The sequence below is a fragment of the Triturus cristatus genome, chromosome 2_2 (assembly GCF_964204655.1).
Source record: "Triturus cristatus chromosome 2_2, aTriCri1.1, whole genome shotgun sequence".
Lineage (NCBI taxonomy): Eukaryota > Metazoa > Chordata > Amphibia > Caudata > Salamandridae > Triturus > Triturus cristatus.
In genome coordinates, this window is record NC_140582.1 from 372,074,283 (window position 1) to 372,086,863 (window position 12,581).

Consider the following 12,581-nt stretch of genomic DNA (forward strand, 5'->3'; position numbering starts at 1 on the left):
CACAGGAATTCTTGATTTATTTTCTTCAGGTACTGGAAGAAGAAGGGGTTCCCATTGAAAATGTATTTGGTCTCTCTTATAAATGGGAACATAGTTGTGAAAACTGTTATAATATATGTGGCTCTAATGTTGATTCTGAAAGGGTTATTTATTTATCATTGCCAGAGAGTAAAACAGTCACTTTTGCTAAATTAGTTAAAGATGCTAATCATAGCATGCAATGCGGTGAGTGTAAATCTGACATGTTTTCAACATTAATTTTAAAGGAATACAGACAGTATGTAATTTTAATGATGCAACGATGTAGAGCTGATGGTTCAAAATTGGATACTTTAATAAAGAAGTTTACAGGACAGCAATTATCAATTTCAGGAAAAACTTTTGTAACAGTTGCAATAATTTTCCATGATGGACCTACTGTAACTTCTGGTCATTACACAGTTTATCTTAAATGTGAAAAAGGCTGGACACTGTGTAATGATTCCCAATTGATTTTTAAGCAACGTTTGCCTTTTGATTTAGCAAATTCCTATCTAATCTTCCTGAAACCTAAATTTTAGAGAGATTTGGCAACATCTGGACAAAACAATTTTACCATTTTATTGGATTACCATTTGGAATTTACAAATAAAAAGATTTAACAAATTATCATTTGGCCTAATGGAAAGGTAACCAATTGTAATGTGGAATTTTTCCATTTTTTAAGGAAACTTTGGAAAACCAAAAATTTAGAAAAAATCGGTAACATCTGCACAATTAAAATTTTGGAATGTTATTGGATTGCCATTGGAAATTTTTTCAAAAAAGATTTTTAAAATTACTATTTGGCCATGCGGAAAAGTAAACAATTCTATTGTGGACTTATTTAATTATTAATTAATCTTTCGGAAACCAAAATGTTACAGAGAATCGGTGACATCTGTACAATTTAAACTTTTGTTTTTTATTGGATTACCATTGGAAATTAAACAAAAAAAGAATTTTAAAATTACTATTTGGCCTAAAGGAAATGGAACCAGATGTATTGTGGAGTTATTTGACATATATTATTGTGATTATACTTCTGAAACAAAAATATCAGACGGTATTTTAAAGAAATAAGTATTGATATTAGATGATATTTTTTAAGAATATTATGCATTTCTATAAAGTTATGTTTATGCAAAAAGAGATTGTGGGCTTTTTTAAAAACAATCTTTGAGATTGTTAATTTTTTTTTTTGCCTGCTGTTAAATGATGAATGCAATTGCTTTCACAATTTATAGTGAAATGCAATATTTTCTGAAAACAGCAAAAAAAAGGCAAAAATATTTTTTTAAAAATATGTAAATATGTGTACTGTATTATTAAATGTTTTATTAAATATTAATACTTTTTTCTTTTTTTTCAGATTGAGATAGAAAATTTTCGAAAACTAGAACCATTTTTAAAGCAATTAAAAAAAAAAAAAATGAATAAATCTTTTTTTAAGTGGGTATGGTAAGTCAATAATGTCATGGTCCCTTTTTTCCACTTCTCTACAATCACATTTTCAGTTTTTAATTGTAGTCTCTCAAGGACCTTGTAATGTGATAATTGATTTTTAGTGTTTTTTAAAAAAAAAAAAAAAAATTACGCGTACCGTACGCGTACGGTAAAAAAAAAAAAAAAAAAGTTTTTAAAAAAATATATAAAAAATAGATGAAAGGTAAGGTTGGCTCTTAAAAGAGCCGTTGTGTTCATGCAGGGACAGAGGAAAGAAAGATTGGGAATATTAGACGGTACGACAAGTGTGCTGATCTATTTTACTGTTCACTAGGGAAATACTGGTCTCCCTATAAGTAATTAGATCGTGACAAGTGGCGCACCGTACTTCAACCCTCGCAAACCGAGGGTTAATTTCCAGAGGACCAGAAAAAGGAGATGCTCCCCCCACAGATGAAGGCCTCACCTGACCTGCAGAAGAAGGACTCGGCCCTGAAGATGATGGTCCAGGCTGAGCTGCTGTGGATGTGCTTGGTTGATTTACTGAAGGGTTACCTTCAGTAAGTCGAGCATGTGTCCTTCTGTGTACATCCTTAAGGTGTCTCATCATGGTGTGATTCCCAAAGGAATACTTCCTGTCAGGATTACCTCTTGAAAGTACACGCTTACACAGCTTGCAAGTCACTAAGGGTGCATTTACCTTTTGCTGGCCTTCTGGAAAAGTAAAATACTCCCATACGTAAGAGGTCTTTTGTTTCCTCGCTCTCTGCCTCAAGGTAGTGCTGCTAGCCTCACTCTCAGAAGAGCTCTGCTGTTCTGCCATCGTATCACAAAGACAACCCAGCTCCTTCTCCTAAGGGATCACAAGCAGAAATGAGGGGAATGGGTGTGGTGTAGCAGAGTTCTAGAACTGAAAGTAGTTTCAACCAATCAAAAGTTGTGTTTCATGATCACATGATCTACCGTACGCTTACGGTACGCTTACGGCAAAAGTACGCATGCGCGTATAAAAGACACGCGCTCGCGCGCATGCGCATAACAGTCACTCCCTGACACTTCCGCGTAACGTGCGCATGTAGCGTACACGCGTACGCGCCCCACGCGGAGTACGCGCGGCTACGCAAATTGCGTAACTATACGCAAACAGCGTAGATAAATTACGGACATTGCGTAAACCGTACGTTTACCGTAAGCTTACCGTACGCGCACTAAAAACAAATTTAAAAAAAAGGAAAATATGTATTGCTAATACATTTTACCTGCTTATTTTATAAAAAATGTTAAAAAAAAACATATTGTAGAATTTTAAAAATTTAACCATAGTCTTTAAAAAAGGATAGAAAATTAAAATAAAAATATGTTAAAAAAAAGAAGAAAAAAACAAAAATTAGCATTTAAAAAACCTTGCAAATTCACTGAAAAAACCATGGGTTTCACACACGTTATAGTTAGGAATTAGCATTTAAAAAACCTTTGAAATTCACAGAAAAAACCATGGGTTTCACACACGTTATAGTTAGGAATTAGCATTTAAAAAACCTTAGAAATTCAATGAAAAAACCAAAGGTTTCACACATGTTATAGTTAGCTGGACATTTCACTCGTAAAAAACCAATGAAATTCCCCCGTTATAGTTAGTTCAGCTAACTATAACTCGCGCGCCCGCAATGCACTACTGATGACGTCACATATTACATCACTCATGACATGGTCAGTGACATCACTCATGACATCACTGAATCTTGAAACGCGTCAGGTCTTATCAATTGTAACCCAGGAAAAATAAAGCAAGGTGCCTGAAGAGAAAACCGGATGGTTCGTCTTCTGTTGTGTGCGCTCCTAATGCTTACGGGCAATTACTTTTCCACATACCTGCACGGCAGCCCTTGCCGTGGGGAGCGGCACCATCCATGGAAGTCAAGGAGGCTGCAGAGTGGGAACACAATCCGGACTCGTGTAAGCAGCACAGAAAACGAGGCGACGTACTTGCTCTATAATACTGGGGTCCACTCAGGGCTTTTTAATCTGCAATACAGGAATGGACATGCAGAACCTAATTAAGGGAGATGACTGTTCTTAACGGGACTACAAGTCCCAGCACGCTCAAAATGAAATCGCACTCAGTCGAAATAAAGTGCGCGCAGAACTTCCTGTTTGACATCCTGGCAGTATGACCTTTGAAAAAGAGAGTGAATCTTGAAACGCGTCAGGTCTTATCAATTGTAACCCAGGAAAAATAAAGCAAGGTGCCTGAAGAGAAAACCGGATGGTTCGTCTTCTGTTGTGTGCGCTCCTAATGCTTACGGGCAATTGCTTTTCCACATACCTGCACGGCAGCCCTTGCCGTGGGGAGCGGCACCATCCATGGAAGTCAAGGAGGCTGCAGAGTGGGAACACAATCCGGACTCGTGTAAGCAGCACAGAAAACGAGGCGACGTACTTGCTCTATAATACTGGGGTCCACTCAGGGCTTTTTAATCTGCAATACAGGAATGGACATGCAGAACCTAATTAAGGGAGATGACTGTTCTTAACGGGACTACAAGTCCCAGCACGCTCAAAATGAAATCGCACTCAGCGGAAATAAAGTGCGCGCAGAACTTCCTGTTTGACATCCTGGCAGTATGACCTTTGAAAAAGAGAGTGAATCTTGAAACGCGTCAGGTCTTATCAATTGTAACCCAGAAAAATAAAGCAAGGTGCCTGAAGAGAAAACCGGATGGTTCGTCTTCTGTTGTGTGCGCTCCTAATGCTTACGGGCAATTACTTTTCCACATACCTGCACGGCAGCCCTTGCCGTGGGGAGCGGCACCATCCATGGAAGTCAAGGAGGCTGCAGAGTGGGAACACAATCCGGACTCGTGTAAGCAGCACAGAAAACGAGGCGACGTACTTGCTCTATAATACTGGGGTCCACTCAGGGCTTTTTAATCTGCAATACAGGAATGGACATGCAGAACCTAATTAAGGGAGATGACTGTTCTTAACGGGACTACAAGTCCCAGCACGCTCAAAATGAAATCGCACTCAGCGGAAATAAAGTGCGCGCAGAACTTCCTGTTTGACATCCTGGCAGTATGACCTTTGAAAAAGAGAGTGAATCTTGAAACACGTCAGGTCTTATCAATTGTAACCCAGGAAAAATAAAGCAAGGTGCCTGAAGAGAAAACCGGATGGTTCGTCTTCTGTTGTGTGCGCTCCTAATGCTTACGGGCAATTGCTTTTCCACATACCTGCACGGCAGCCCTTGCCGTGGGGAGCGGCACCATCCATGGAAGTCAAGGAGGCTGCAGAGTGGGAACACAATCCGGACTCGTGTAAGCAGCACAGAAAACGAGGCGACGTACTTGCTCTATAATACTGGGGTCCACTCAGGGCTTTTTAATCTGCAATACAGGAATGGACATGCAGAACCTAATTAAGGGAGATGACTGTTCTTAATGGGACTACAAGTCCCAGCACGCTCAAAATGAAATCGCACTCAGCGGAAATAAAGTGCGCGCAGAACTTCCTGTTTGACATCCTGGCAGTATGACCTTTGAAAAAGAGAGTGAATCGTGAAACGCGTCAGGTCTTATCAATTGTAACCCAGGAAAAATAAAGCAAGGTGCCTGAAGAGAAAACCGGATTGTTCGTCTTCTGTTGTGTGCGCTCCTAATGCTTACGGGCAATTGCTTTTCCACATACCTGCACGGCAGCCCTTGCCGTGGGGAGCGGCACCATCCATGGAAGTCAAGGAGGCTGCAGAGTGGGAACACAATCCGGACTCGTGTAAGCAGCACAGAAAACGAGGCGACGTACTTGCTCTATAATACTGGGGTCCACTCAGGGCTTTTTAATCTGCAATACAGGAATGGACATGCAGAACCTAATTAAGGGAGATGACTGTTCTTAACGGGACTACAAGTCCCAGCACGCTCAAAATGAAATCGCACTCAGCGGAAATAAAGTGCGCGCAGAACTTCCTGTTTGACATCCTGGCAGTATGACCTTTGAAAAAGAGAGTGAATCTTGAAACGCGTCAGGTCTTATCAATTGTAACCCAGAAAAATAAAGCAAGGTGCCTGAAGAGAAAACCGGATGGTTCGTCTTCTGTTGTGTGCGCTCCTAATGCTTACGGGCAATTACTTTTCCACATACCTGCACGGCAGCCCTTGCCGTGGGGAGCGGCACCATCCATGGAAGTCAAGGAGGCTGCAGAGTGGGAACACAATCCGGACTCGTGTAAGCAGCACAGAAAACGAGGCGACGTACTTGCTCTATAATACTGGGGTCCACTCAGGGCTTTTTAATCTGCAATACAGGAATGGACATGCAGAACCTAATTAAGGGAGATGACTGTTCTTAACGGGACTACAAGTCCCAGCACGCTCAAAATGAAATCGCACTCAGCGGAAATAAAGTGCGCGCAGAACTTCCTGTTTGACATCCTGGCAGTATGACCTTTGAAAAAGAGAGTGAATCTTGAAACACGTCAGGTCTTATCAATTGTAACCCAGGAAAAATAAAGCAAGGTGCCTGAAGAGAAAACCGGATGGTTCGTCTTCTGTTGTGTGCGCTCCTAATGCTTACGGGCAATTGCTTTTCCACATACCTGCACGGCAGCCCTTGCCGTGGGGAGCGGCACCATCAATGGAAGTCAAGGAGGCTGCAGAGTGGGAACACAATCCGGACTCGTGTAAGCAGCACAGAAAACGAGGCGACGTACTTGCTCTATAATACTGGGGTCCACTCAGGGCTTTTTAATCTGCAATACAGGAATGGACATGCAGAACCTAATTAAGGGAGATGACTGTTCTTAACGGGACTACAAGTCCCAGCACGCTCAAAATGAAATCGCACTCAGCGGAAATAAAGTGCGCGCAGAACTTCCTGTTTGACATCCTGGCAGTATGACCTTTGAAAAAGAGAGTGAATCTTGAAACGCGTCAGGTCTTATCAATTGTAACCCAGGAAAAATAAAGCAAGGTGCCTGAAGAGAAAACCGGATGGTTCGTCTTCTGTTGTGTGCGCTCCTAATGCTTACGGGCAATTGCTTTTCCACATACCTGCACGGCAGCCCTTGCCGTGGGGAGCGGCACCATCCATGGAAGTCAAGGAGGCTGCAGAGTGGGAACACAATCCGGACTCGTGTAAGCAGCACAGAAAACGAGGCGACGTACTTGCTCTATAATACTGGGGTCCACTCAGGGCTTTTTAATCTGCAATACAGGAATGGACATGCAGAACCTAATTAAGGGAGATGACTGTTCTTAACGGGACTACAAGTCCCAGCACGCTCAAAATGAAATCGCACTCAGCGGAAATAAAGTGCGCGCAGAACTTCCTGTTTGACATCCTGGCAGTATGACCTTTGAAAAAGAGAGTGAATCTTGAAACACGTCAGGTCTTATCAATTGTAACCCAGGAAAAATAAAGCAAGGTGCCTGAAGAGAAAACCGGATGGTTCGTCTTCTGTTGTGTGCGCTCCTAATGCTTACGGGCAATTGCTTTTCCACATACCTGCACGGCAGGCCTTGCCGTGGGGAGCGGCACCATCCATGGAAGTCAGGAGGCTGCAGAGTGGGAACACAATCCGGACTCGTGTAAGCAGCACAGAAAACGAGGCGACGTACTTGCTCTATAATACTGGGGTCCACTCAGGGCTTTTTAATCTGCAATACAGGAATGGACATGCAGAACCTAATTAAGGGAGATGACTGTTCTTAACGGGACTACAAGTCCCAGCACGCTCAAAATGAAATCGCACTCAGCGGAAATAAAGTGCGCGCAGAACTTCCAGTTTGACATCCTGGCAGTATGACCTTTGAAAAAGAGAGTGAATCTTGAAACGCGTCCGGTCTTATCAATTGTAACCCAGGAAAAATAAAGCAAGGTGCCTGAAGAGAAAACCGGATGGTTCGTCTTCTGTTGTGTGCGCTCCTAATGCTTACGGGCAATTGCTTTTCCACATACCTGCACGGCAGCCCTTGCCGTGGGGAGCGGCACCATCCATGGAAGTCAAGGAGGCTGCAGAGTGGGAACACAATCCGGACTCGTGTAAGCAGCACAGAAAACGAGGCGACGTACTTGCTCTATAATACTGGGGTCCACTCAGGGCTTTTTAATCTGCAATACAGGAATGGACATGCAGAACCTAATTAAGGGAGATGACTGTTCTTAACGGGACTACAAGTCCCAGCACGCTCAAAATTAAATTGCACTCAGCGGAAATAAAGTGCGCGCAGAACTTCCTGTTTGACCTCCTGGCAGTATGACCTTTGAAAAAGAGAGTGAATCTTGAAACGCGTCAGGTCTTATCAATTGTAACCCAGGAAAAATAAAGCAAGGTGCCTGAAGAGAAAACCGGATGGTTCGTCTTCTGTTGTGTGTGCTCCTAATGCTTACGGGCAATTGCTTTTCCACATACCTGCACGCCAGCCCTTGCCGTGGGGAGCGGCACCATCCATGGAAGTCAAGGAGGCTGCAGAGTGGGAACACAATCCGGACTCGTGTAAGCAGCACAGAAAACGAGGCGACGTACTAGCTCTATAATACTGGGGTCCACTCAGGGCTTTTTAATCTGCAATACAGGAATGGACATGCAGAACCTAATTAAGGGAGATGACTGTTCTTAACGGGACTACAAGTCCCAGCACGCTCAAAATGAAATCGCACTCAGCGGAAATAAAGTGCGCGCAGAACTTCCTGTTTGACATCCTGGCAGTATGACCTTTGTAAAAGAGAGTGAATCTTGAAACGCGTCAGGTCTTATAAATTGTAACCCAGGAAAAATAAAGCAAGGTGCCTGAAGAGAAAACCGTATGGTTCGTCTTCTGTTGTGTGCGCTCCTAATGCTTACGGGCAATTGCTTTTCCACATACCTGCACGGCAGCCCTTGCCGTGGGGAGCGGCACCATCCATGGAAGTCAAGGAGGCTGCAGAGTGGGAACACAATCCGGACTCGTGTAAGCAGCACAGAAAACGAGGCGACGTACTTGCTCTATAATACTGGGGTCCACTCAGGGCTTTTTAATCTGCAATACAGGAATGGACATGCAGAACCTAATTAAGGGAGATGACTGTTCTTAACGGGACTACAAGTCCCAGCAAGCTCAAAATGAAATCGCACTCAGCGGAAATAAAGTGCGCGCAGAACTTCCTGTTTGACATCCTGGCAGTATGACCTTTGAAAAAGAGAGTGAATCTTGAAACGCGTCAGGTCTTATCAATTGTAACCCAGGAAAAATAAAGCAAGGTGCCTGAAGAGAAAACCGGATGGTTCGTCTTCTGTTGTGTGCGCTCCTAATGCTTACGGGCAATTGCTTTTCCACATACCTGCACGCCAGCCCTTGCCGTGGGGAGCGGCACCATCCATGGAAGTCAAGGAGGCTGCAGAGTGGGAACACAATCCGGACTCGTGTAAGCAGCACAGAAAACGAGGCGACGTACTAGCTCTATAATACTGGGGTCCACTCAGGGCTTTTTAATCTGCAATACAGGAATGGACATGCAGAACCTAATTAAGGGAGATGACTGTTCTTAACGGGACTACAAGTCCCAGCACGCTCAAAATGAAATCGCACTCAGCGGAAATAAAGTGCGCGCAGAACTTCCTGTTTGACATCCTGGCAGTATGACCTTTGAAAAAGAGAGTGAATCTTGAAACGCGTCAGGTCTTATCAATTGTAACCCAGGAAAAATAAAGCAAGGTGCCTGAAGAGAAAACCGGATGGTTCGTCTTCTGTTGTGTGCGCTCCTAATGCTTACGGGCAATTGCTTTTCCACATACCTGCACGGCAGCCCTTGCCGTGGGGAGCGGCACCATCCATGGAAGTCAAGGAGGCTGCAGAGTGGGAACACAATCCGGACTCGTGTAAGCAGCACAGAAAACGAGGCGACGTACTTGCTCTATAATACTGGGGTCCACTCAGGGCTTTTTAATCTGCAATACAGGAATGGACATGCAGAACCTAATTAAGGGAGATGACTGTTCTTAACGGGACTACAAGTCCCAGCAAGCTCAAAATGAAATCGCACTCAGCGGAAATAAAGTGCGCGCAGAACTTCCTGTTTGACATCCTGGCAGTATGACCTTTGAAAAAGAGAGTGAATCTTGAAACGCGTCAGGTCTTATCAATTGTAACCCAGGAAAAATAAAGCAAGGTGCCTGAAGAGAAAACCGGATGGTTCGTCTTCTGTTGTGTGCGCTCCTAATGCTTACGGGCAATTGCTTTTCCACATACCTGCACGGCAGCCCTTGCCGTGGGGAGCGGCACCATCCATGGAAGTCAAGGAGGCTGCAGAGTGGGAACACAATCCGGACTCGTGTAAGCAGCACAGAAAACGAGGCGACGTACTTGCTCTATAATACTGGGGTCCACTCAGGGCTTTTTAATCTGCAATACAGGAATGGACATGCAGAACCTAATTAAGGGAGATGACTGTTCTTAACGGGACTACAAGTCCCAGCACGCTCAAAATGAAATCGCACTCAGCGGAAATAAAGTGCGCGCAGAACTTCCTGTTTGACATCCTGGCAGTATGACCTTTGAAAAAGAGAGTGAATCTTGAAACGCGTCAGGTCTTATCAATTGTAACCCAGGAAAAATAAAGCAAGGTGCCTGAAGAGAATACCGGATGGTTCGTCTTCTGTTGTGTGCGCTCCTAATGCTTACGGGCAATTGCTTTTCCACATACCTGCACGGCAGCCCTTGCCGTGGGGAGCGGCACCATCCATGGAAGTCAAGGAGGCTGCAGAGTGGGAACACAATCCGGACTCGTGTAAGCAGCACAGAAAACGAGGCGACGTACTTGCTCTATAATACTGGGGTCCACTCAGGGCTTTTTAATCTGCAATACAGGAATGGACATGCAGAACCTAATTAAGGGAGATGACTGTTCTTAACGGGACTACAAGTCCCAGCACGCTCAAAATGAAATCGCACTCAGCGGAAATAAAGTGTGCGCAGAACTTCCTGTTTGACATCCTGGCAGTATGACCTTTGAAAAAGAGAGTGAATCTTGAAACGCGTCAGGTCTTATCAATTGTAACCCAGAAAAATAAAGCAAGGTGCCTGAAGAGAAAACCGGATGGTTCGTCTTCTGTTGTGTGCGCTCCTAATGCTTACGGGCAATTACTTTTCCACATACCTGCACGGCAGCCCTTGCCGTGGGGAGCGGCACCATCCATGGAAGTCAAGGAGGCTGCAGAGTGGGAACACAATCCGGACTCGTGTAAGCAGCACAGAAAACGAGGCGACGTACTTGCTCTATAATACTGGGGTCCACTCAGGGCTTTTTAATCTGCAATACAGGAATGGACATGCAGAACCTAATTAAGGGAGATGACTGTTCTTAACGGGACTACAAGTCCCAGCACGCTCAAAATGAAATCGCACTCAGCGGAAATAAAGTGCGCGCAGAACTTCCTGTTTGACATCCTGGCAGTATGACCTTTGAAAAAGAGAGTGAATCTTGAAACACGTCAGGTCTTATCAATTGTAACCCAGGAAAAATAAAGCAAGGTGCCTGAAGAGAAAACCGGATGGTTCGTCTTCTGTTGTGTGCGCTCCTAATGCTTACGGGCAATTGCTTTTCCACATACCTGCACGGCAGCCCTTGCCGTGGGGAGCGGCACCATCCATGGAAGTCAAGGAGGCTGCAGAGTGGGAACACAATCCGGACTCGTGTAAGCAGCACAGAAAACGAGGCGACGTACTTGCTCTATAATACTGGGGTCCACTCAGGGCTTTTTAATCTGCAATACAGGAATGGACATGCAGAACCTAATTAAGGGAGATGACTGTTCTTAATGGGACTACAAGTCCCAGCACGCTCAAAATGAAATCGCACTCAGCGGAAATAAAGTGCGCGCAGAACTTCCTGTTTGACATCCTGGCAGTATGACCTTTGAAAAAGAGAGTGAATCTTGAAACGCGTCAGGTCTTATCAATTGTAACCCAGGAAAAATAAAGCAAGGTGCCTGAAGAGAAAACCGGATTGTTCGTCTTCTGTTGTGTGCGCTCCTAATGCTTACGGGCAATTGCTTTTCCACATACCTGCACGGCAGCCCTTGCCGTGGGGAGCGGCACCATCCATGGAAGTCAAGGAGGCTGCAGAGTGGGAACACAATCCGGACTCGTGTAAGCAGCACAGAAAACGAGGCGACGTACTTGCTCTATAATACTGGGGTCCACTCAGGGCTTTTTAATCTGCAATACAGGAATGGACATGCAGAACCTAATTAAGGGAGATGACTGTTCTTAACGGGACTACAAGTCCCAGCACGCTCAAAATGAAATCGCACTCAGCGGAAATAAAGTGCGCGCAGAACTTCCTGTTTGACATCCTGGCAGTATGACCTTTGAAAAAGAGAGTGAATCTTGAAACGCGTCAGGTCTTATCAATTGTAACCCAGAAAAATAAAGCAAGGTGCCTGAAGAGAAAACCGGATGGTTCGTCTTCTGTTGTGTGCGCTCCTAATGCTTACGGGCAATTGCTTTTCCACATACCTGCACGGCAGCCCTTGCCGTGGGGAGCGGCACCATCCATGGAAGTCAAGGAGGCTGCAGAGTGGGAACACAATCCGGACTCGTGTAAGCAGCACAGAAAACGAGGCGACGTACTTGCTCTATAATACTGGGGTCCACTCAGGGCTTTTTAATCTGCAATACAGGAATGGACATGCAGAACCTAATTAAGGGAGATGACTGTTCTTAACGGGACTACAAGTCCCAGCACGCTCAAAATGAAATCGCACTCAGCGGAAATAAAGTGCGCGCAGAACTTCCTGTTTGACATCCTGGCAGTATGACCTTTGAAAAAGAGAGTGAATCTTGAAACGCGTCAGGTCTTATAAATTGTAACCCAGGAAAAATAAAGCAAGGTGCCTGAAGAGAAAACCGTATGGTTCGTCTTCTGTTGTGTGCGCTCCTAATGCTTACGGGCAATTGCTTTTCCACATACCTGCACGGCAGCCCTTGCCGTGGGGAGCGGCACCATCCATGGAAGTCAAGGAGGCTGCAGAGTGGGAACACAATCCGGACTCGTGTAAGCAGCACAGAAAACGAGGCGACGTACTTGCTCTATAATACTGGGGTCCACTCAGGGCTTTTTAATCTGCAATACAGGAATGG